At 41.2% G+C, this 22,397-nt stretch overlaps 1 long non-coding RNA gene across 2 annotated transcripts in view; it reads left to right on the forward strand.

Annotated features, from left to right (window-relative positions):
* LOC132685562 (uncharacterized) overlaps positions 1-22,397 on the forward strand; it is a 154,967-nt gene that overhangs the window by 102,729 nt on the left and 29,841 nt on the right. The window contains exon 3 of one of the 2 annotated variants that reach the window (XR_009613205.3): positions 11,865-12,042. The exons of the other annotated variant lie outside the window; for it this stretch is intronic. This is a non-coding gene — a long non-coding RNA (uncharacterized LOC132685562). Of the gene's footprint in view, positions 1-11,864; positions 12,043-22,397 lie in introns of those variants that run through there. 2 annotated transcript variants of the gene reach the window in all.

Raw genomic sequence — 22,397 nt, forward strand, 5'->3', positions numbered from 1 at the left:
AGCATCTCTAGGATAGCACACACTTAGCAGCCTTCTAGGCTCCACGATGAATCTGAATCTTCTTTTATAATAATGCCGGTAAAAGTTTATGTTGGTTTAAAAAATTTAAGAGATAAATGCAAGCTGGGGTTGATTCCACACAACAAACATGCCATTAGCAGAGCCCCAACGGGGATAGACTCTGGACGGTTCTTTGGAAGCATCACTGCTGTGGGATCGTGTCCAAGGGCTATCAGTGACCGTATGTGTGTTTTCAGCACGATTTACCCCTCGACGTCGCTTTCTTCCACTGAGAGCTCGTCACTCGGGACCAAATGAGCATTTTGCTGATGGGTTTGGGGAACTCAGCCTTCGTGGCTCCACAATGTCCGCACAGCTGCTCTGCTTAGAAAAGAAGAAAGGCTCTGGGTTGGTGCCTTTATTTTATTCTCTATATTACTACTTTCCACCCACTGAAAGGGAAATATAACATTTCAGTTTTCCCTTTGGTTTTCATCACGAACAGACACATTCAGAACTTTTACCAAGGCCAGTCCTTGACAGTGTGGTGCTCCAGCTGGTTTCCATTCTAGCTCCTAGGTGGCCCTGTTGAAATACAAGTTTTCTCTTCAGACGCATAGATATTTGGTCGGAAAGTGGAAGTAAATCGAAGGGCTTCTAGTTCGCCTGAGTAAATCGGTATTAGTTTAAAACATTAGAAACTTACAACTCCATCCATCAGACTACAGAAGGAAAATAAGCTTAATGTATTTTCGACCCAAAATTTCCTAAATTTTCTCTTAGAGACTTTAGAGATAATCTAATGAATGTCTTTATCCTCCAGGCAAGGAAACTAGGTTGCAGGGATGTTAAACCACATGCTTAATATCATAGGGTTCTCTAGCATCAGAACCAAGATTTGAACCCGGCTCTCTGACAGTCCAGCCCAAGACTCCTTCCTTCATGCTGTGCTCTTGTCTTTAAAAACAAATAGTGTGATTGCTCCTTGAAAGTCAACTGGCCGATGCAAATAAGGAAGTCTGTTATGCTAAATGTCACTCCAGGTTGTGCTGTTAGAGGTGAAGGGGCATCTCTCAGATTGTGACTGTTCCTGGGGTCCCGGAAGCAAGCTTTTTCACTCTCTTTCTAAACCCTTCCTATGCAGTGGGTCCCCAGCTTCTTTCCAGGGAAGCCTCCTTTTCGCCACAGAAGAGATGGTCATAAAGATGTTAGTAAAAACGAATAAGCCAGTCCAGTCGCTGAATGTTTGTGAACCTTGCTTTTCTCAGCAACAACAACAGTAAAGTTGGTCTTGTAGAAGGGACCTACCTCATCTTCTCTGATCTCAGAGCTGATACAGGCTCAAGTTGCCCATGCAAACCTGTGTCCTTTCTTCCAAAGATAATAAGTAACAGACCCTCACAGTGTCAGCTGGAAGGAGGAGAAAAGCGGCTGTCTGCCTTTGTGTTCCCCGGGGAGGGGGAGTTATTGTGAGTAAGCAGACAGGCTGTGTGCGGCCGCCCCGCTCACAATGGTGCATGCCAGTGACAAGAGACACAGCATCGGGGCTGTGGCTCCTGAGTGGCTGCAACTATCGATACAAGTTGTGTTGTTATTAGGACTTCAGTCAGGTCGCCGCATTCCAAATGGTAATGAGTCCCATACAAGCGTGGCCGGCGTGCACCCCTCGCCCCAACTGCACAGGATGTGAGAGCAAGGCACGCGTTGGAAAGCAAGTCCCTGTCCTTTCGATGGCTTCTATGGTCTTCTTTCTTAGGTTAGCCTGACACTGGACTAGAGTCATTGGAGGGAAAAGCAACCTTTAGTCTTAATTGCTGATGGGCAGCGAGCATCGTAACATCCACAGATGAGGTTGATGGGGAATATCTTTCATTCCATGTGCAGAGCTTTGCAGTCTAGTGTGTTTAAATTCTGTGCATGTGTGGGTGTGCCTGTGTGTGCGCAGGCGTGCGCGCACGTGCGTGTGTTTGTGGGTATGTGTGTGTACACATGTGTGTGCGTGTGTGTCTTCGGGGGTGTGCGTGCACCTGTGTGCGTGTGTGGGCGTGTGTCCATGTGCATGTGTGTGTGTATGTGCATCTGTGTGCAGGCGTGTGTGCATGTGCATGTGTGTGCACGTGTGTACAGGTGTGTGGGTGCATGTGCGGGCATGTGTGGGCATGTGTGTGTGTGTGTGTGTGTGTGTGTGTGTGTATACACTTGCACCTGTACAAAACAGAAAGGCAGTGAGATTAGAGTTTTAAACTAGCAGGAAATTTAAATGCACCCTAATCAACAATTCCATTTTACAGTTATAGAAATTGAGACATAGTATTAAGGGTTCGTGTGTTGGTGTCAGAAAAGAACAAAAGTCCAAATTCTGTCGGTTTTTCATTCCTGTGTGTTGGTCTAGATTTCAAATTACGTGAAAGTTTACGAAACAAATTATTTAAACGCAATGATAATGGGAAAACTTGTTCATATGCATAAAATAGCTTGAATTATACTCTGAATCATCAAGACATGTATTGGATTTTAATACAGTGTTAATGTGAAATGTATTTTGTGGGATTTAAAATTGTGATCTTTTAAAAATTTCTCTCAACTGATGAGAATTTTAATCAACTAGAACACCTTCAGTGAGTTCCTTCGTTAACAGAAAACTCTGAAATTTAGTTCTGTTTTAACTCCATTTATACAGGGAAACCAGAGTGAGGTACTATGCCATAACCTGCTTAACTTAGTCATTTTTACTCTTCATCTGAGGAAGAAGAAAGCAAGTTTATTTGTTTATCAAACAAATCAGTCCAGAGTTTTTGAATGGATAAAATTCTTTAGATGATTCATCTCTCCCTTTACTGGTATGGACATAAATGGTGCTGTTTTCCACGAGCAGGAAAGTTTTTCTGTAACGTTTCTAGCAAATTCTATGTGTAGAAGACTTCCTATTACCAGTGAAGCATTAACCGCAAGCTGGAGACGGACAAAGGTAAAGAAGGATGTCTTGCCAGAGGCTAATATGAAAGTGCAGGGTCCCAGGGTAGCCTGTGAAAAGCAGGGTCAGGTAAAAGGAAGAGACTTCCTATCAGCCTCCGAGTATTTAAAAGTTTATTGTACGGGTGATGACAACTGTTAAGAAGAAGAAGACTTAAATCTTCAGTTCTGCAACTTCAACATGATAATTGGGCACTAGCTTAAAGTAGATTCTTGGGCTCTATCTCAGAGACTCTTGCATTCTGGGTGAAGGACAAAAATCCGCAGTTTTAACAAGGGGCTTTGGGATGCTGATACAAGTAATCTGGGGCCACACTCAACAAACTTCAAGTGATAGCATGAGGAATTTAGGTTATTTAGAAGAAAAAAATTGCACTCCAACTTGTACCAGAATGAATTCCCATGTGAAAAGTGGAGTTCTAAAATTCGAGCAGTATTTTGTGATAATCGTAATAAGCTGTTTCTCATACAGATGCTGTCCTACACAAATAATCTGGGGAAATCTGTAAACTATAATCAAAATTTAGATATCCATGGCCTATGTTTAGATATGAGAGGTGCTGCACTACAAAAGCCTCTCTTGCTCTTTTTTAAGCCCGTTTCCTAAACTTAATCACACCATCTGTTACTGCTTCAGCAGAGCTCTTATTTATATGTCATCGAGTCTATGGTCAGCAACACCACTTAAAGAAACAATAGAGTAATAGAAAAGTTTTAGCTGTTTGGGTTGATGTGCAAGGGCCATTATCAAAAGCCCAGAATGCCTACCAAGAAATCCCTTTACCTGTGAAGGAGGTTGGCCGGGCCTTTGGGGGATTTCTACCGGGATATTTTACCGTTATCATTGCTGTCGCTTTGACTATATTATTGCTTGAAAAGTCTCCTCCGTGACTAGGAAGACCTATTTGAATTTGATTAGTTTATCTCCTCTATGATTACAAGTCCTCTTAATTACAGAAGCTGGTGGAGAGGTATCCAACTTAACTATTTCATGCCTGTTTATATAATTATTTACAATCATTTGATTACCACTTTTGGACAAGGACAAAGTGACAATAGATAGAACAAAGAGTTTTCTGAATAATTCCAAAAGAAATTTAATGTTTTCTCATTATGCTGTGGGGTTCCATTCGCACCGTGGGATGAACGAACCATCTTCTGTCTCCGTATCTGCTTCTGATAAGCAGTTGGCTTCTGCTGCACAAAGTCACAGAAATGGAGATGGTTTCCACCACGAATTCGTGATCACCAGCCTCAAAAAGCCCTTCGTCATGACCAGCATATTGTACCGTATTATCTCTTACACACCCACCGATGACCATTGCAAACATCGTCTCCTTCTAACTAACTCCCTCTCTTTCCCCTCACTGAGGTCCGACCCCCAATGTCATGACTCACTTAATGAAAAAACAGAAGCCATCTATTAGAAACTTAACAAAGCATAGAAATATTCCTACATTTGCCCCCATACTGTCATGTTCCTTTTTATTATAATATAAAGGCTTTCCTTCTTCCTCTAAAGGCTAATCCTTCCACATACACACTGAATTCCTTCCTATCCCAGCTCTTAAGGTATCTTACACAGTCATGCCTTACTCTCTTTATTTTGTATCTACTGAGAACAAGACAATATTTTAGATTCTAGAGATCTGTAGGCAGATTAGACAAAGATCCCTGCCTTTTAAAAAGTCCTATTCTAGTGAAATATTTTTGTTTACATTATAGATAATCCCTTCTTTTATTTATGCATGCACCCTCTCCTCTCATGTGGATTTGTCCTATTGTTTTTTCTCATTAAGAAAAGCAAAACCAGGGGTGCCTGGCTGGCTCAGTCGGTTGAGCGTCCAACTTCAGCTGAGGTCTTGATCTCACGGTTCCTGAGTTTGAGCCCCATGTTGGGCTCTGTGCTGACAGCTCAGAACCTGGAGCCTGCTTCGGATTCTGTGTCTCTTTCTCTCTCTGCCCCTCCCCCACTCGTGTGCATGCTCTCTTTCCAAAATAAACATTAAAAAAAAAAAAGAGAAAACCCAAACCAAATAAAAATCTCACCTCTGCAGATATGGCCCTGCCTCACTCCTCCTTCCACAGCCACATTTCCTGAACGAACTGCTTCTACCCTCTTTCATCGACTCGTCCACCTTCTATTTGCTCCCTATTCACTAAACTCCCATTTCCGCCCCCATCATTTCACATGACCGGGTTTTTTTTTTTTTTTTAATTTATTCATGTATTTTGAGAGGGAGGGTGAAGGAGAGGGAGAGAGAATCCCAAGCAGGTTCTGTGCTTTCAGCATAGAGGCCAATTCAGGGCTCCGTGTCATCAACCGTGAGGTCATGACCCAAGCTGAAATCAAGAGTCGGATGCTCAACCGCCTGGCCACCCCCAGGCCCCGCATGCGTGGTTTTTCTTGAAGGCAGTAATGGCTCTAATGTTGTTGGGTTCCACGGACACCTTCCTGTCTTCGTTTTCCTTACTTCTCAATAGCACTTGCCTCTGTCAGCTACTCCCTGAAACACTCATTATCCATTGGCTTCTTTGATCATCGTCTCCGGGTTTCCTTTCTAGGCACTTACGTTCTTTCTCTTTTTGTGGGCACATGTCCTTCTGCCCGGTCATTATGTTGGAATCCTTTGTGGTTCACTTTGGCCTCAGGGCTCTTCTCCTTTGACTTTATCACCGCTTCTAGGAGCCTCATTCAGATCGTTAGTTTTAAATGCCACCTTTACACCGGTGCCTTGCACACTTCTGTCTAGTTCCTTCTGAGCTCTGTCTATATTTATATATCTCTATCAACCCATCCACGTATAGATATTGATAGGTATATATGTATGTCTTCTCCAACTGAACATGTCTTAGTCTGAAACTCATAACTCTTAGGACGTCCTTAATCGTGTTTTTCCTCCATTGTTCTCTGCCTTCCCCAAGTCAGCACACTGGCATCACCCAGCACACCTCCCTCTGCCTCACCCCCACATGGAATGCATCGCCAGGCCCTATTATTTGACCTCCTAAATATTTCTGGATCCATCTACCCGGCCTCTTCTCCACCATCGCCCCGGTCAAGGTGTCCTTTCTCACCTGGGACTTTATAATAGCCTTCGGAATGGATCACCAGTCTCTCCCCTCGTCTCCCTCCACTCTGTTCTCGCTCTGAAGCAAGAATGCTCCTTTGAAAGGAAAAGCTGGTCGCACCACCTTCTTATTAAAAATTATCCGTTACCCTCTCCTGGCCTACAAGGCTGCCCCTCGGCCTTGGGTGGGCTCCACTCCCTTGTTCTCCCCTCCAGCTGGGCCGCCTCCTTCTCCTCCCTCCGTCCCTCACCAGTTCTTACTTCTTCCTTCCCCGGGCCTTTGCCGATGCTATTTCCACACCACCTGGAATCCCTGTCTCTCCCCGCTTAGCGTGATGAGCTCCTCTTGGTTTCCCACATATTACCTCAATGTTCACTTCTTCAGGGAAGCTTTCTGCATGCCTGAGTTAGGTCAGATCCCTTTTTATTGTTGCATGTGTTTTTCTTCTGTGAGTACTTGTCATGGTAGGTCTAGTCACGTGATTGTGGGGTTCATGTCTCTCACTAAGTCATAAGCTCTGTAAAGTCAAGAACTATGCATGTTTTGCTTGCCAGTTGTCAGCAGTGGCTCGTACGCCCTTGACACTTTGAATATATATAAAATAATTGTCACGCTCGTGAAGTGCGCAAGATAATTGGCCAGCAAAGTAGGATACCAAAATATGCCCAGTGTTCTAGGAACTCAAAGTTCAGTGGCCTGAACACGTGCCAGAGGATTGCTATGGTTTGTGTTAGGAGATGACTCAGGACAATCCTTTAACCTCCACATACATCCCCTGCCCGACACAGACCATTTGAAAATTTCTATTTTCCATTCTTCGAATTATAGCCTACATTTAGATATATAAGTGTAATATATAAAAATGTAAAAGTCTATAGCTATGTATGTTTCTATAAATATAGATTATAGCCTATGTTTATAGTCTGTAGTCTAGTATTTTCAAAAACATTGTGGGGTTTACAGGTATCAAATACGTTTTTCAAGATGAATCTTAGTGGTGGCACCTGGGTGGCTCAGTCGGTTGAGCGATCGCCTTCAGCTCAGGTCATGATCTCACGGTTTGTGAGTTCAAGTCCCGTGTCGGGCTCTGTGCTGACAGCTCAGAGCCTGGAGCCTGCTTCGAATTCTGTCTCCCTCTCTCTCTGCCTCTCCCCCACTTATACTCTGTCTCTCTCAAAAATAAACTAAAAAATTTAATAAAAACAAAAGATGATTCTTAGGGGAAGTCTATGACATTTCCCAAGGTAAACGTGGAGTTGTGGGAGAAAGTGCCCCCAGGGCTCCGAAGGGTCCAGATATACAATAATTGCTCTACTCAGTTCGTTTCTTTAGATCCTCATCATTTAAAATTTTCCCTCCATATTGTTGGAATGATAAATTCTTCCTGGACTAAAGAGCTGCCTTGATAAGTCTTGCCACACCCCAATATGGTATGTGATATACTTATAAATGTCTGACGTATGTGTATCTATTTAATAATTATGTGGGAGAACTATGTGATAGGGTCTGGTAAATGCCTGAGGTTAACCAGGAAGTAGGGAACCCTGAGCTACAATTTCTAGCTGAAATCTCAATACTGTGTTTGCTTTTGGGGATAAGAACAGCATGTACAAGACGTTCTTACTATTCTGTAGAGTTAAGCGTGTATACATAGTAATCACAAAACAAGCCACTTGCCATAGCAGAGGCGCTGTGTGCCATGGGGGTTTGGGTTAGAGAGTGATCACAGCTACCTGTCAAAGATCCAGTAAAAGCAGAGGAATTGATTTTAATATTGAATATTTGCCATGATTTGTAAAAAAGTAGAACTTTTTTTCTGCCACTGAACCAACATAAACTCCTTGCAGGCAAAAACAAACACGCATGTGCACTTCTGCTAGATCAAAGTAACCGATGATGACGTTTTTGTATATTTCTTTACCAAAAGGGGTAATAGAGAATATATTGTTTTATTACCTGGAAGCATAGAGTGAAATGTTGTCCAGGTCAGTTCTTCTAGAATACGCTCTTCAGTGGCTATACCCCTTTGGCAGACGAGCCGTGAGTTATTTAAATAATCATATAACGACGGGCACTGGGTGCTATTGTCAATGATAACTGATAAACTACGAGTCAAAAATTTGGGGGACCACGGCAGGGGGGAAGGCAGGGATGTTCACAATGTTTGTGCCGTGCTGCAAAGCACGAGCTGAGCTGGGAAACATAGGTAACTGTATCTTGGCCCACTTTGCAAAGGAAAATGAAACACCATGGCGCAGAGCAAAAACCAGGTGAGTCAGACTGGATTCAATATGGGTTGAATACCGTGTGTCAGCAGATGCCCCAGCTACAAGGAGGCTGTGCAGGAGTAGTAATTAACAACGGTAGTTGTACATTCAGACTCTGCGGATACAACCTCTAACTTGGTCACTCTGTCACTTGATCCAGGGCAAATCATTTCATTCTTGTGAGTGTCAGCTTCCTCGGATACAAAATGGGAATAATTACACCTGTAGCTAGAAAGGTTTTTGCAAACATGGGGATGCTGTCTCTTAGCATGGTGCGTTGAACATAGTAAATGCTCAGCAAATACTGTCTCTTGGTATTGTAATTTTGAGAGCCTTTGAAAAAATGTAAAACCAAAGTTTCGAAGTGCAAATGCAAAAATCCTGGTAAATGTAGGTCTGTACAGACTTCCAGGAAGGGGGTAGCTTTTGTATGTTTGGACACTTAAGATGACTATTTTTTTTTTTTTCCCACTTACTGTGGCTCCTTTCCTCCAAGGGCTCTTAAAGTCCTCTCTACTGTCTTTGCTTATCCACACACTCAGAGGCTGTGAATTGTTAGGCAGCGCCCACTCCACCCTCCACAAGCATTTAATGAAAATCGAAAACACATAGCCCTTGGCTGGCCATCCCGTATTTCTTTCAAGGACAAACAAATGAAGAGAGATTTGGCCAAATGGCAACACTTTAAAAAAAAATAAATTCTCCATGTTTTTTTTTTTTTGAGATTTTTTTTCCCCCTCATGAGAAAGGTATATATGCTTTGTGAATATATGAATATATGTTGAACATTTGTGTGTGTGTGTGTGTGATTGAGAGATAATTGACATTGTGCATTAGTTTTAGGTGCACAGCATTTATGACTTGACAAATGTATGTATTGCAAAATGACCACCATAATAAGTCTAGTTAACATCCGTCACCACACATAATTACAGGTTTTTTCTTGTGACGAAAACTTTTAGGATCTGCCCTCTCAGCAACTTTCAAATATGCAATTCAGTACTATCACCTATAGTCACCATGCTGTACATTACGTCTCCAGGACTTAGTCATATATAATTGGAAGTGTCACCAAAAGGTGCAAAAGGCAATGTGTGTACTTGACCCCAAATCTATCTTTGGAAATACCTGTACTTCAATTAAAAACGTACTTTTACTCTTCTAAAGTTAACACCATAAGGGATAAGTCTACATGAAGAGCAGAACAATGGAATGTTCAAAGTCCTGCTGTATTTTCTTTAGTTTTTTTTTTTTTTTAAATCTTTCTTTATTTTTGAGAGAGAGAGGAAGAGAGAGACAGAGCAGGAGCCGGGGAAGGGCAGAGAGAGAGGGAGGCACAGAATCCAAAATAGGTTCTAGGCTCTGAGCTGTCAGCACAGAGCCCAGCACAGGGCTGAAACTCACGAATTGCAAGATCACGACCGAAGCCGAGGTCGGATGCTTAACCAACTGAGTCACCCAGGCACCCTCAAAGTCCTGCTGTATTGAAGGCATATTCAATCTAGTGAAAGATACACACACACACACGCCTAATTATTGCATAAGGAATTTCTACAAGAACTTACAGTTCAGAGGCGACTCAAGGTATAAATCATGGTGTGTGTTAGCATAGCCCTACTTCTGACCTAATATAAATTCCTGCTAAGGAATATTGGCAATGTAATTGGAAATAGAAGCAGACCCTTTTAGTGCAAAAAGCACTGGCTGTTTCTGTCCCTAGTAGCTTGGATATTCCTTAGCGTCTCTGAACTTCAACGTTCTCATCTGTAGAAAGGAAATAATATAAGTTAGATTTCGAGGTTTTGTTTTGTTTGAGAATTAAACAATGTGAATGGAACCCCTGGAATAGTTCCCTACATACTACTAATACTACATTCTTATCCATTTCTGCTTAATCACACCATCAAGGCTAATCCTAGGGCTAGTATTTATAGCGGTGATTTGCCTGCCTTGCCCCTTTTGGGGCCCTTGGCTTAAGGTGAGCCCGTGAGACCAATGCATAATTGGAACACAGCCACTCTTCAGTGTCTCGTGTGGGGCTCTTCACCTGGGGGAGCACAGATCATGCAGGGTGAGGTTACACCATGTTCAAGTACAGGAAGTCGGCCTGTGGAAGGGAAAGAAGGAAGGGTTGTCCCGGGAGAAGCTGAGATGAGGAGAAACCATGAGGCTCTTGACAGCCTGAGGAGCAGACAGGTTCCTCAAGTTACTGTTCATGCCATGGCCGCTGGTGAACTTGAGCTCTGTGCTTATGGGGTGTTGCTCGTGTTTCCATGCAGGTGTTACTGCATCACCCCCACTCAGCAAAGAGTGATGAATAAGGCAGATGTGGTCCTCATGGAACCTACGGAGATAACCTGTGTTTTAGTAACATCTCTTTCCTGATGACATCTTACATGTTTCTTAAACCAAAAAGCTTATTTTATTTTTGAGAGAGAGAGAGAGAGAGAGAGAGAGAGAGAGCGAGCTTGCACACGCAGGGGAGGAGCAGAGAGAGAGAGAATCTGAAGCAGGGTCCATGCCCAGTGCAGAACCCACTGTGGGGCTCGATCCCAAGACCCTATCATGACTGGAGCCAAAATCAAGAGTTAGAAGCTTAACTGACTGAGCCACTGACTCCTAAACAAAAATGATTAAAACCCAGGTTAACTTTACAAAGTAGGTGATATCTGTCTCATCCTCATAGAAGTTCATACTGAGGGCCTCATCATTTAGCATCTAAATGTGGACTTCTCAGTGTTTCTTTTCAGTGACGCACCTCTAGGAAATCTTTCTGGGTCTTTCTGGATACTGGCATTTCCTGTCCTTGGTGGTCCCTTACGTTTCCCTACCAGCTCTCCCCCTGACCCCTCACAATCCTTTGTGGTACATTCATGGGTTAGAGTCGAGATAGAATTCGCATAAAAATACATACATTACTTCTCTGGTCAGCCCTGTAAGTCACTATGAATATTCCCTGTGGTTCAAAGAGGGAATGAAAAGGCCGGAGAGTTCAAGAAAAGCATTGGGATCTAGAGTTTGTGGTCTGATATTACAGCCAGTGGCCACAGATGGCTGTTCAATATTAAATTTAATTAAAAGTAAATACAGTTATGGGGCCCCTGGGTGGCTCACTAGGTTATCTGGATTTTGGCTCAGGCCGTGATCTCACAGTTCATGAGATCGAGCCCCACATCAGGCTCTTTGCTGGTGGCATGGAGCCTGCTTGGGATTCTCTTTCTCCCTATCTCTCTGCCCCTCCCTCACTCGAGCTTTCTTTCTCTCTAAAAAATAAATAAACGTTAAAAAAAAGGTAAGTATAGTCGGCAAATAATTTCTTCAGTCACACCAATTGCGCTTTATGTGCTTAGTACCACATATGGCCAACGGCTACCATATAGGACAGTGTAGAGCAGAGAACATTTCTCTCACTATAACATGTTCTATCAGAGAGTGCTGCTACGGAGCAAATACTATAAACACACCCTTCCTTTGCACTTGTGTTCTGATTCATTTGAAGAATATTACAACACTGTCAGAAAATGGAGTATCAAAATATCATTATAATTACAGATAAAGGTGGAACTGGAGGACATGGGTTAGGTCCATGGTTAAGCACGCTCATCTATCCAGAGTTATCCATACAAATATGGCTGAGCCAGACTGAGGTGGCTTTCCCTGTGTGGTGGAGAGATCCTACCATGGAAGAACAGCTGAGACCTGACAAAAGGCAAATCCAATAAGGAAGAAAGGTCAGTGGAATTCATCGATGGCTAGTTCACTCCCCTTCGCTAGAGTAGTTTAGTCTTTGGCCTTCTTTTTGTGGAAGAAAATAGGTATATAGAGATTATCTCCCTTAAGTAGAAAATAAAAATAATGTCTCTAGCCTTTCCTAATCTACTATGAAGTGTAAGGTCCCATGGGGTGCCTGGGTGGCTCAGTCAGGTGAGCGTCCAACTTTAGCTCAGGTCATGATCTCACGGTTCGTGGGTTCGAGCCTTGCATCGGGCTCTGTGCTGACAGCTCAGAACCTGGAGCCTGCTTCAGATTCTGTCTCTCTCTCTCTCAGCCCCTCCCTTGCTCACGCTGTGTCTCTCTCTGTCTCTCAAAAGTAAATAAGTGTAAAAAAAAAAACAACAACAACTGAATTGTAAGGTCCCTGGGTCTCTAGGACCAGAGTTTCCCATGCTTTGTGTCTTGAGATCATTATCCCCTTAGTTCTCAGAGTAGAACATGAAGAATCCACGCCTCCTTGCTGATTGTTAATTGCTATCTCTATGTAAGCTATCTCTCTTTCTCTCTCTCTCTGTCTCTCTCTCTCTCTGTCTCTCTCTCTCCCCATCCATCCATCCATCCATCCATCCATCCATCCATCCATCTATCCTATCCTATCCTATCCTAAAATAGGTTCTTTCCCTAAAAGGGATTCTGCCTTTCTCCTAAAACAACTGGCTCAAATTTGCTTCCTTTCAAGAACAATTTCTCTCACTTTTCTACATTATCATTGTTATTAACTGAATGCTACTAATGTACTAAATATTTAATTACTCTATGAGATAGGTGCCCATGTTACTGATGAAAAAAATAATTTCTCTCCCCCAAATCCAATCATTTTTAACTACTTCCCCCAAGATCATGTAGCTAGTTAGGGGCAGTGTTTACTATGTGAAAATCTGTGCTCTTGACTACTTAGGTGTATGCTCTACCATGAGACTCTATACTAGGGGGAAGCAAACTGTATTGTGTTTATTTGCATCTCTGTTATCCTACATAGGATCTGGGACATAGTAACTGCTCTATAAATATTTGTTGCTAAGTTATGAAAAACTCCTAGCGTTGTAAACATGTCTGTAATGTATTGAAAACAAGTGATAAAAATGAAGAAATAACTCTACTAATCAGTAAGACACAATGCTTTAGCCAGATAAGAAGAAGTTAAACACATGTCACACAGATATGTGAAATCTATTCATGGTTTCTTATTTTCCAAGTCATTTTACAGGCAGAGTAACTTTGGAGAAAGAACAAATTGAAATGGTCCACTTAGTTTTAGTTTACATTATGGAAAATGAATCAGATGAAATCAGCAATTGTCTGTTTTCACTGAGTAATAAGAAAGAGCAGTCCTTCTTCTAAGTCGTAAACAATGAAAAGTTGCTAATTAAAAGTGTTAAAAAATCCCCAACTCTCCTCATTTAGCAGTTGGACATGTTTTCTACACCTTGTTTCATTACATGGAACGCGGCAGCATTATGTCCTTAGACCCGGTATGTCAAGATGCCTCTGACTGAGATGCCAGCTGCCCTTATAACACTGTCCCTAGTGTGTTCATTCATTTTTAAGCTCAGACATATTTTTCTAGCAGAGATAAAGAATGAAAGAAAGAGAAAGAAAGAAATAGAAAGAAATAAAAAAGAAAATCATTAGCACATTATGATAAAGACAAACTCAAGACTAAAAACAGTATTTTTTTTAAACTTGACCATAAAACACATTTTTCCAAGGAGGAAAAATCCCCAACTAAGGGGATAAGTGTTTTAAAAGTCATTTCTTTTAGATGAGAATTCAGGGAGATTGTTATAATTGTTTTTGTGTATTTTTCTCATGTTTTCATTCTTAGTGTTTTTTTTAAAAAAATGCTGATCTCTGTATGTATTTATCCATTTATTCAACCAAGAGTGATCGAATATCTTCTGTATATCCATCACTGACTATGAAAAAGGAAAAGGTGCAGCATTAAACAAGGAAGACAAAGCTTCTTCCTAAGGGAGCTCACATCTGATGGGGCGAAGTAGACAGTAATAATAGAAATACATTACATATCTAGATAGGTAGGTAGGTAGGTAGGTAGAATGATAGATATGTAAGAAGAGCCAGGAAAAAAATCAAACAGAATTTTGAGTTAGAAATGCTTTAGATAGAATGGTCACAAACTTGGCTCTCAAATGGTGAAACTTGGGTTGAGATGTAAAGTATAAGAAGGGCCCAGTCTTACAATAGCTGGTAGAAGAACACTGTAGGCAGAGGGAGTTGCGAGTTCAAAGGACTTGATGTAGGAAAGACCTGGGTGTGTGGGGAATGGATAAGGCCCATGTGTGGTTAAGGAGAAAGTTCAGAGTTCATATCAAGTGGGAGCCAGATCTTGCAGGATTTTATAGGCTATGGTGAAGTGTTTTGATTTAAGAGTTTTGAGAAGCCCCTGGGGGATTTCACTAGAGGAGTGACATGACAGACTATACATTCTTAAAAAAAAAAAAAAACAAAAGCATGGTATCAATTTGGTAGCAGTAGAGAGAACAGGTTTTTCAGGGAGACTATGTCATCGTCCAGGCCACCAGTGATGATGGCGTGGGCCAGTGAGGAGGGTGGCAAAGCCAGTGAGTGGATTCAAGAAAATCTTATAAGAACTGGCTGTGTTTGCCAATGGACTGGACACGGTCCAGGGAGAGAGCTGCACGTGGGAAGGGACTGGGGCTGGCATGGCATTTACCCGGGTGGGGGAGCCGGAGGAGGTGCCTCTCCTTGCACAGGTGTTTGAGCAACCCCTGCTGTTTTCTTTCATGACAGATGAGGTCACAGGTCTTGGCTTTGTCTTCATTCTGCTTCTGAAGAACCTTTGACTTTGGCAAAACAATTTATTTGATTCCTAGTGTCCCTACCTGTAAATTATAATATGTGGCCAGAGTGATTATTAACAGCCTACATTTAATAATTTCATTGTTTTGCCTTAAACCTCTCCTTGCCTCCACTGTACAGGCATGGCTTCTTCCTATGTCTTCCTCACCTCCATAATCTCTGGATCTTTCTTGTATTTCTAGCTTCACGTTCTCACCCTCTCTGCCTCCTGACAGCGAGACTTCTTCCAGCCCCTCGTTCTCACCAACCTCCTTCTGCTGGGTGCGTGCACCTGCTGCTTTTCCTTCTCAGAAAGCTGAACTTGCCCTCCTTGGACTCGTGGACTTTCATCCATTTTCAGACTGTGGATTAAATGGTCACCTCCTCAGGGAAACATTGTTGCCTTGCCTGGATCAAACGGGCCTTTTTTCTGTTCTCGTAGCCCTGTGTTCCACCCCAGCGTTACAAACTTCACGTTTGTTTGTATGATTGTTTTACTAACTCGGTTTCCTCCGTGAGGACAGGAGTTCTGCCTTTCTTCCTCAGTATTATAGCCTCTGCACTTAGGTAGGTCCCAACCTTGTGATAATGTTATCAGGTGAACGAATTGTTGAATGAAAAGTTGAGTGAGGAGGCTTTATCCCATTACCGTTCACGGTGTTCTGAGCACCGAAAACACTACTTCCAAGCAACAAAGCGATTCTTTTAAATGCATGTGATTTGTGTCGCTGTGCCATTTTTCAGATGCAGTTTGTCTGACCTGGAATGCTCTGTGCTGGTAAAAGTTCTCTCCCTGGCTTCTTTAAAGTGGTCATCTTCACCACTAGCAGCGTTCAGAGCCTTTTTCAGGGATTTGAATGACGTCATTATTCTGGGATGAATTGCGTTTCCCAGAAAATCATGTGTTGAAGTCCTAACACTGGTATCTGTGAATGTGGCCTTATTAGGAAATAAATTCGTACAGATTTTTTTATTAACTTGTTTTATTTTTTTAAATTCACATCCAAATTAGTTAGCATCTAGTGCAACAATGATTTCAGGAGGAGATTCCTTAGTGCCCCTTCCCCATTTAGCCCATCCCCCCTCCCACAAGCCCTCCCGTAACCCTCAGTTTGTTCTCCATATTTATGAGTCTCTTCTGTTTTGTCCTCCTCCCTGTTTTTATATTATTTTTGTTTCCCTTCCCTTATGTTCATCTGTTTTGTCTCTTAAAGTCCTCATATGAGTGAAGTCATATGATTTTGTCTTTTTCTGACTAATTTCGCTTAGCATAATACCCTCTAGTTCCATCCACGTAGTTGCAAATGGCAAGATTTCATTCTTTTTGATTGCTGAGTGATACTCCATTGTGTGTATATATATATATATATATATATATATATATATATATATATATACCCCATCTTCTTTATCCATTCATCCATGAAGGGACATTTGGGCTCTTTCCATACTTTGGCTATTGTTGATAGTGCTGCTATAAACATGGGGGTGCATGTGTCCCTTCAAAACAGCACACCTGTATCCCGTGGATAAATGCCTAGTAGTGCAATTTCTGGGTCGTAGGGTAGTTCTGTTTTTAGTTTTTTGAGGAACCTCCATACTGTTTTCCAGAGTGGCTGCACCAGTTTGTATTCCAATAAATTCTTACAGATTTAATCAAGCTGAGATCATCAGATTGGCTTTACTCCAATATGACTGGTACCTTTGTAAAATGAGAGAGATTTGGACACCGACAAAGACATGTGAAGATGGAAGCAGAGAGGGGGTAGTGTAATCATCTTCAGGAAGGGCCAGCCCGCCCCCTGAAGTTAGGGAGGGAGGCCCGGAACAGAGCCTCCTTTGGAGCGTTCGGAAGGAACCAACTCTGATCTTGGACTTTGAACATACATTTGCATTGTTTTGAGCTACTTTGTGGTGCTTTTTTACGGCATCCTAGGAGACCAATGCAGTCATCATGCAATTGCTTTTGGTCTCTGCTTGCATATCTTCTATCCCCAGCGAAAGTCTTCATCCACTCTGTGTCATACGTAACACAGTGTACGTACCTATACAATACTGACATACGTGATTTGCTCTGTATTGGATGTTCAGTATAATGAACTTATATTTTCTTAAGGCTTAAAAAAGTCTCTACTTTGGTTAATCCCTTTTCTCCAACCTGGTAAGATGTGATTTCTTCATTTAAACAGAGTAATTGAAGTTTTGTTTATTGTGGAACCTGGCATGAATTTGAGGTATTTAAAGAGTAAATTAATAAAAATGACTCAAGAAGTTAGCAAAACATCAGCAATTGTATTCTCCTGAGATATTTAAAGAGGTCTTATTTAAATACGTAAGAATTGGTCTGAGGTAACAACTGTGTGAGTGATGGTGACAGTTGGAATCTGTTCAGTTTTTGGTCTAATGGTCCAAAATTCTCTCTTAAATGTTTTCTGTAGAATTTTCAAATATATATATTATATTGTCACATATTATGCAACTGGCTTTTTTCAATAAATATTTTTTGAGGTCTAATCACTTTGAGATAGAGAAATCTAGTTTACTTCTATAATCATAATGTGCTATTACTTAGAAAATTTTATTTACGCTCTTCCCCTACTGATGATATTTAGGTTATTTCCAGTATTTTACTATTAAAAACATTGCTGCAGTAAATGCTTTCCATAGGTTACAAACTAAGAAGCAGAACTTCTGGCCCAGAGGGAATATATATTTTCAGTCATACTAGATTCTGACTAATTGTCCACATTTTTCTAACAAATTGCATTCCCACCCACCTAAGTCGCCTTCGCCCCATATTCTCCTCTACCTTTGCTATTAATTAGACTTACTAATCGTAATAGTCTTATGAGTGTGTGAAGTGATATCTCACTGTGCATGTATATGAATACATGCTTTAAGCATATTTTGGGAATTCACCTTTGTCTTCTGCATATCTGGTAAATGTGGGCTCCTGACCAAGAGCTTACCTCTTACACTTTATCTTTAAATGTGTCTTTCAAGTTAAATGAACATGAAATTATGTACCTTTTCTTAAAGGTTGAGAGTTTCGCATCTTGTTTCAGAAATTCTTTCTTATTTAAGGTGATAAGGTTATTTTCTGTATTTTCCCCTAACTTCCTGGAGTTCACATTCTTGCCATTGAAGAAAGAGTAGCCATAAACATAGGATTTTTTTTTCTTACTAAGTCTCAGCCCATTTTTTTACATTTCTTCTCAAAATTTTGTCTACAATCTAAATCTTATAAATACACTTCATTTGTTTCAGTCAAAAAATGGATAAATGTTGAGGAGAGAGGAAGATGGTGGACCCTAGCCTCATCTTGTCCCATTAACACAAGTAGATAACTATCAAATTATCCTAAATACCCCGGAAATTGACCCTAAAAGTGGCAGAACAAACTCCACAAGTAAAGGGAGAGAAGAGGTGACATTGGAGAATGTAGGAAATGTGAGACATGATTCAGGGGAGAAAGGATCACAGGTGTTGCAGAGGGGAGAGAGAAGGGCATGAGGGAGAGAGGAGCACGCAGGGGGATGTACACAGAGTACATTTCCCCATAGCCATTGGCTTGGAAAGCAAGAGGGGATGAATTTCATGAGTTCTTGCAACCGTTGGAGAGTAAAGCCTGGAGTTATATTATTTTTTAATTATTATTTTTTTAAAGCCTGGAGTTTTAAAGGTCAGTGGGCTTAGCTGGTGTAACACCCAGAGGGCAGTGCACTGCTCCTGGAGAGAAGGCAGGCAAACAACCTGGGGCACACAGTAGAAACAGAAATCTGAAGAAAACCTAGGGCACACAGGGGAGAGAGGATTCTCCCTTCTCAGAAGGCATCCCTGTGAGGCAGTATTCATGGAGACATCTCTCCAGAACAAAGGAGCTGGCTAGCAGCAATTCCCTCCCCCACTCCTCAGCATAAACACAGGGCCACCTACAGGAAGCAATGCAGTGCCAACACGGGTGGCCTAACTTGCTTACACCAAGCCCCAGCCCCCCGTGCTCTGGTGGAACTGCACTTCTCAATTAAACTTGCCTCAGCTCTAGTGCCACAGGCCCTCCCCAAGAAGACCAGCACAAACCCCTGCCCACACCATGTCCCTCAAACAGAGAGTTCTGCAGGGCCTCAGTTCTGGTGGAGGTGGTGTCGGGTCTCATTTCATGAGCAGACTAGAGCACACCTAGTTAAAACTTGCCACATTCAGGCCAGGGACCAAACACTGCCCACAGCAGGCAAGGAGAGCCTCTGCAGACCACCTGCCTGGAGGACAGAGCAGCCAAAACACAAGAGCAGAGTTCTTGCAGCACACACTGGAGAGCACCAGTCCTGGGGACTACATCACCTTTTTTTTCATAAGGCCATTATTTTTAGGATCAGGAGACATAACTGGCTTTTCTAACACACAGAAGGCAGAGACTTAGACAATGAAGAAACAGAGAAATTTATCCCAAATAAAAGAATAGGATAAGGCCATGACCAGAGGTCTAAGTGAAACAGATATAAGTAACATGCCTGATGGAGACTTTAAAGCAACAATCATAAAGATACTCACTGAGCATTGGAAAAGAATGGAAGACATCAGGGAGACCCTTACCACAAAGGTAAAGGGGTTAAAAAATAATCAGAGATGAAGAATGCAATAAACAACTTTGGAAACAGGCTTGAGGCAATGAACAGTGGACTGGAAGAAGCAGAGATATGACTTAGTGACCTAGAAGACAAAACAATGGAAAACAATAATGCTAAACAAAAGAGAGAAAGAACTATGCAGCACAAGAATAGACTTAGGGAACTCAGTGACTCCATCAAATGGAAAACATTTGTATTTTAGGAGTCCAAGAAGAAGAAGAAGAAGGAGAAGGAGGAGGAGGAGAAGGGGGGGAGGAGGACGGAGAAAAAGGGGCAGAAAATTTGTTTGAAGAAATAACAGCCCAAAACTAACCTAATCTGAGAAAAGAAACAGACATCCAGATCCAGGAGGCACAGAGAGCTCCCATAAAAATCAACAAAAGCAGACCAACACCAAGACATATTGTAATTAAATTTGCAAAATAAAGTGATAAAGAAAAAATTTTTTAAAGAAACAAGACAAAAGGAGTCATTAACTTGCAAGGGAAAACCCATAAGGCTAGCTGGAGATTTTTCAAAAGAATCTTGGCAAGCCAGAAGGGATTGGCAGGATACATTCAATGTGTTGAATGGGAAAAATCTGCCACCAAGAATATTCTGTCCAGCAAGGCTGTCATTCAGAATAGGAGAGATGAAGAGCTTCCCAGACAAGCAAAAACCAAACAAATTCATGACCACTAAACCAGCCCTGCAGGAAAGATTAAAGGGGACACGTTAAGTGGAAAGGAGAGACCAATAATGACAGAAAAGGCAGGAAACAAAAGCAGTAACGATGAATATTTCTGCAAAAATCAGTCAAGGAATTCACACACAAAAAAGATATGAAATATAAAAGCATATGCCGAAAACATGGGGAGGAGAGGAGAAAACAATGGGTTCCAATTTGAATGATGATCAACTTAAATAGACTATTTGCAGAAGATGTTATATACAAACCTATTGGTAACCATATATTGAAAAAAACATTAATAAACATGCAAAGAATAAAGGGAAAGAAACCCAAATATGTCACTAAAGCAAATCAGCAAAACATGAAAGAAAGACAAGAAAGGATCAGAGACAATCTCCAGAAACAATGACGAAACAAGTAATAAAGTGGCAATAAATACATATCTTATCTAATTATTTTGAATTTAAATGGATTAAGCACTCCAATCAAAAGACACAGGGTGTCAGAAAACAAGGCCTACTTATGCTACCTTCAAGAGACTCATTTTAGACCTGAAGACACCTGCAGATTGAAAGTGAGGGGATGGAGAACATCTATCGTGCAAATGGATTTCAGAAGAAAGCCAGTGTAGCAATACTTGTATTAGAAAATAGACTTTAATGAAGACTGCAACAAGAGACAAAGAAGGGAACTATATAATAATAAAGGGGACAATCCAACAAGAAGATATAACAATTATAAATATTTATGTATCCCAGATGGGGACATCAAAATAAATAAAAAGTTAATAACAAACATAAAGAAACTCACTGATAATAACACAATAAGTAGAGGACTTTAACACCCAATTTACATCAATGGAAAGATCATCTAAACAGAAAAGCAACAAGGAAACGATGACTGTGGATGACACACTGGACCAGATGGACTTTACAGATATATTCAGAACATTCCATCCTAAAACAGAAAAATACACATTCCTCTCAAGTGGACATGGAACATTCTCTAGTATAGATCACACATTAGGTCACAAAACAGGCCTCAACAAATATAAAAAACACTGAAGTCATATCATGAACCTTTTCTGACTGCAGCACTATGAAACTAAAAGGCAAACACATTAAAAAGTCTAGAAAGACCACACATACTTGGAGGTTAAACAACATGCTACTAAATGATGAATGGATCAACCACGAAACCGAGGAAGAAATTTTTAAAAGTGCATGGAAACAAATGAAAATGAAAACACAAAAGTCCAAAGCCTTTGGGATGCAGCAAAAGTGGTCCTAAGAGGAAAGTATACACAATACAGGTGTACCTCAAGAAGCAAGAAAAATCTCAAATAACCTAACCTTACACCTAAAGGAGCTAGAAAAAGAACAAATAAAACCCCAAACCAACAGAAGGAGCGAAAGATAAAAGCAGAAATAAATGATATAGAAACCAAAATAATAATAGAACAGATCAATGAAACCGGAAGCTGGTTCTTTGAAAAAAATTAATAAAATTCACGTACCTAGGCCAGGCTTACCAAAAAGAGAAAGGACTCAAATAAATAAAATCATAAATGAGAGAAGAGAAATAACAAGCAACATAACAGGAATACAAAGAATTAGATTATTATGAAAACCTATATAGCAACTCACTGGACAACCAGGTAAAAATGGATAAATTCCTAGAAACACATAAACTGCCAACATTGAAACAGGAAGCAATAGAAAACTTGAACAGACCAAAAACCAGCAATGAAGTAGAATCCCTAATCAAAAAACTTCCAAAAAACAAAAGTCCAGGACCAGGCGGCTTAACAGGTGAATTCTATATAACATTTATTTTATTTTTTAAAGTTTATTTATTAATTTTTAGAGAGAGAGAGAAGGTGAGGGTGCATAAGGGGCAGAAAGAGAGGAGAGCAAGAATCCCAAGCAAGCTGCACACTGCCAGTGAAGAGCCTGGTGCAGGGCTTGAACTCACAAGCTGTGAGATCACGACTTGAGCTGAAATCAGATGTCTAACTCACTGAGTCACCCAGGCGCCCCTACCCAACATTTAAAGAAGAGTTAATACCTGTTCTTGTCAAACTATTCCAAAAAATAGAAAAGGCAGGAAAGTTTCCAAATTCTGTGAGGCCAGCATTACCCTGATAGCAAAACCAGATAAAGACTCCACTAAAAGAGAGAACTACAGGCCAAT

The sequence above is a fragment of the Panthera onca genome, chromosome D2, assembly GCF_046562875.1.
Source record: "Panthera onca isolate mPanOnc1 chromosome D2, mPanOnc1 haplotype 2, whole genome shotgun sequence".
NCBI lineage: Eukaryota > Metazoa > Chordata > Mammalia > Carnivora > Felidae > Panthera > Panthera onca.